Source organism: Podarcis erhardii, assembly GCF_964252035.2.
Source record: "Podarcis erhardii genome assembly, chromosome: 5".
Lineage (NCBI taxonomy): Eukaryota > Metazoa > Chordata > Lepidosauria > Squamata > Lacertidae > Podarcis > Podarcis erhardii.
Genome location: NC_138509.1, coordinates 70544004 through 70548152, shown reverse-complemented (window position 1 = coordinate 70548152; position 4149 = coordinate 70544004). Strand labels below are relative to the sequence as shown.

The window sequence follows — 4149 nt, the reverse complement described above, 5'->3', positions numbered from 1 at the left end:
ACTCCCGCTCCGTGGGGGGAAGGTCTTTTCAATGTCGGGGTTTAGCAAAGTTCAAATAAAACGTTCCCTTTAAATACAGCTAGCTCTTTTCATTGCTGCGTTAATCGTGCAGTTCCGGGAGGCTGACTTCCTTAATTTTGCCTTTCCCGTTTTCAGCCGAATCTTCTTAAAAATAGTCCTTTTCAAATATTTTGTAATTCCTACTCACAGGTTTTGTTGCCAATCGGTAATTTTCAGGAAGGAATCGGCGCTCTCCGTCAATGGCGATGCGGCTTCGCTCCACGAGCTGGGTTACGATCCTCAGCACCGCACTCACACCCGATGCCGCTCCGGAGCCTTTAAAAAGGCTCCTTCGCAATACCGGGGGGTGCAAAGGTGCCCACCGAATCTCCTTGTTCACAGGCTTCAGCGCCTGTGATTTTAGGGGTCCCCCGCTCGCCGTAGCGGGTCAGACCCGAACCCGTGGAGCAGTCCTGCCTCGGAGCTCAAGGCAAAGACCGCCATTAAGACGCTGGCGCCGACCGGAAGTACTCTGGCTTCTCCTCAGATCGTATAAATCTTTCGCCTTTTACAAAGTTTTCTTTTCAAGGCATCTAAGGGAAAACTGCATGTTACATGCAATTCCATAACTTTACACCAGGGGTAGGCAACCTAAGGCCCATGGGCCACAAGCGACCCATGGGGGTCATTTAACCAGCCCACGAGCCGCCCCTGGACCAAGCTGCCCGCTCGGCGAGTCCCTGCCTGCTGCGCTAAACCAGCGCAGCGTGGCACGGGGACTCACTTCTGCTGCACCGGAAATCATACCTGCACAGATGCAGATGCCAGAAATCATGTCTGCACAGATGCAGATGCTGGAAATCACAGGGCCATACGCTCACACACACACGCAATCCGGCCCACAAAGGGATCTCTGCTGGAGTGAACCAGCCCAAGCGAGGTAAACCTTGCCAACCCCTGCTCCACACACACACACTCTTTTGGGTGGGGCCTAATTTGAGCAGAGAATAGGATGAGTAGTTAACAGTTTTCCTGGTGGCCATTTCCCCACTCCAAATATAACCCTGCAGTTCCTTTCCCAGGTTCTAATTGCAGGTTTGTAAGGGATTTGAAATATTCATTTGGAGTAGAGAGAGAGAGAAAAGGCAGCATAGAACAGATTAAGCACCATTCAAAACTTTTCCTCTCTTGAGTCTGGTTTTCATTCATTTTTTTTAAGTACAGCCATTGTGACTTTGCACTCACGGTAGGATATAGCTAGGCCCTCTATTTATAGCGAAAGTTAGAAGAAGGCCAGTGCATGTGAGAACAGACTGATTTATTCATTGGGGCTGATTTTACCATGAGCTTATTGAATGCTCCAACCTGTGTCAAGATCTCAACTGACCACATTCTGTCTCAACCAACTTTGGGACAAATATGCAGGATGTGGGAAGTTGCTCTTTCAACAGTTGTCAGAAAATAAAAGCTTTCAGAAGACCAGTCCAAAACCAGTCCAACCCTATTTGTTTTTCAGCAGAATTCGACCCATTGAGTCTAAAACACAAATCCTTCATTTGACCTCATCTTCCTTCAGCCACAAATATTCATTTATGTTAGGAAGGTTGGCTTTGCTGGGCTGGTGACTGTTTACACTGTCCACTTTAACTTTGGACCAGTGCCTATCTTGAGAAATGCCTGATTATCAGGTGACTGAGACCCACTAAGAGCTTCACAGCATTCCTTGCTAAAAGAGGAAACAATCAAGGGACTTATCCTGCTTCCAGCCAGGTCGACAGAGGGGATGGGAGGGGGAATGTGAATGGAATCAGGTCCCAAGTCCCTAAATATCCTGGCTGGTTTTTGTTTTTGTTTAATGCAAACTTTAAGTTCCTAGGAGAAAGCAGCAGCGACATGAACAACACAGCTTTAGCCTCTCTCATCTCTCAGTGTGTTCTGAAGCTTCTGGAAAAAGACCTGAATGCAGGGAAAAATGCCACGAAGGAGAAAACACCAAAATACAAACCATATGACAACGCCTATTTCTTCATTCTCTTTGTCATGTTGTTTTACTCTTTCCTGGCGTTGACTGTCTTTTTCGGTTATGTTCGCTCCAAGAAAGCCATTTCAAAGAAAGATCCTTACCAGGAGTTCATTGAGGATAAGGATCGAAGCAAGAAGTGGAACACGAGCCGGCCAGTGGTGGTGAAATTTGACTTTGAAGAGGAGAGCATTCTTTGAAGTACTTAAAACCAAAATGCTTTGCAAACTGTACTGGACTGTCTGTGTCGTCTACATGTCAAAGGAAGGTCTGCACACATCTCCTTCGATGACGTCCAGCGCAATAAGTAAAACCACTGGCTAGAAGTAGGTAATGGAAAGAAGCAGAAGAAGAAGAAGAAGAAGAAGAAGAAGAAGAAGAAGAAGAAGAAGAAGAAGAAGAAGAAGAAAAAGTCCACCATTCATGGGAATTAGTTTGTTTTGTGGAATGCCATTTTTCAGAGATAAAGGAGTACGTGTATCTGTTTTTATGCCGCAGAAGGAAAGTGAGACTTGCCATTCTCTGCACAACTTGTGGGTGCAGCTGGAAGAAGCAACCCTCCAGAGCCATCTTACTCTGTGTTATTTATCACCATATCTAGAAAAGGGGGGAAGAAGCCAGTTCATGCACATCTGCATGATGCACGCACAGAAAGGACATGAAATCTTCCAATCGAGTTTTAGCACTTGTGAGTTTTACTTCTCTGGGAGAACCATCTGATCTCCATCTTTGTAGAATAATGCATTAGACTTTCATAATTTAATTAAGCATGCCATCAACACCTCTGCTATCTTCACTTTTTTATATTAAATACATATCATGGCAAAAAAGGCAGCCAAAATGTAATGAAAAAGTATTTGGAGGGAACAATTGTCTGGGCTTTAAGTGATCTCTATGCCTCTTTTTTTCCAGACTTAGTTAGTGGTCAATATATCTGATTGCATATAAAGCAGAAATGTCTGTCTAAAGCTGAATGCACCCCAAATGTTGTTTAACTTCCTGAGAATCCAACATGATGTTTCCTTTTAAGATTTATTGTGCATATTATTAAATATAATTTGATTTGCTTATTCAGATTTGTTGTCTTTGTTGCAAACATGTTGCTTATTAGCATGCCAAAGAATCCATGGAACACACAGATCTGCATGATAATTGCATTGTTTTGTGCTACGAAAACAAGAATTAATGCAGGATCATTTCTGGAAATATATTTTTGCTCTTTGCTTAGCACTCACAGAGAATGCAAACCATATTAAAAAATAAAATAAATCTGAAATCAAAACTGCTTTTTCTTTGAAGGAGAAATAGGGTTGAATTTCTGTACATTTAATGCCTAGCCCCTGCCTCAGAGGATTCAGGAAAGCAGAAAATGGTTCAGCTCATTTATGGTGGAATTTGTAAAGAGATTTCATAATGATTTTCTATACAGATTTAATTTTGTCAAGTGGAAATATTTCTTAAACTTAAGGAAGTTAAAAGTTCTTGGCTCCTGCAACCTGCCCCCCACTCCATATCATCATAGTCATTTTATTTTTATGCCACCTTTCCATGGTTAAAATCATGCTCAAGGCGACTTACAGCAGGAAAAGATTTACATAATTACCAACATAACAAAAGTAGTCATATACAATAAATAAAAAACATCAAAAGGTACACAACCAAGCTGAACAATTTTCACATAAATCATAAGATCTAAAAAAGATACAAAAGTTAATATCAATAGCAACAACAAAAGAGCCCTAACAAAACAGTCTAAACAATACCTTAGTCCATTCAGCAGCTTTTGTAGCTGGAGTCAGTCAGGGCTCCATGCTCCCGGGCCAGATGGAAAAATAAAGCATCTGTGACTCCAGATGGGAGAGTTCCATAGCTGAGGCACCACCACAGACAAGGCCCTACACTGTGTCACTAAAGAACAAGCTGCCCTCATCTGAGAGATAAGTAGAGCAGAAGCAGCGGACCCATTAGGGAGCAGCCACTATACTAGATTCCTGATAGGCAGGGTGGGAAGGCTGGCAATTTGGTGCTCCTGTTAGTTAGTTGCACTGTGCTGGCTGCCCCACTGCCTTGCCTCTTCTGCTAAACAACAATGTCTGACTAGCTGGGAAGCTAGTATAGCAGCTCTATTC

The 4149-nt window shown here is 43.1% G+C and overlaps 1 long non-coding RNA gene across 1 annotated transcript; it reads left to right on the top strand.

Annotated features, from left to right (window-relative positions):
• The first annotated feature begins 893 nt into the window (after window positions 1-893).
• Window positions 894-3302, top strand: LOC309341819. The gene is made up of 2 exons (XR_014156559.1): window positions 894-2346; window positions 2519-3302. It is a non-coding gene; the product is annotated as an uncharacterized lncRNA (long non-coding RNA).
• The last annotated feature ends 847 nt before the right edge of the window (window positions 3303-4149 follow it).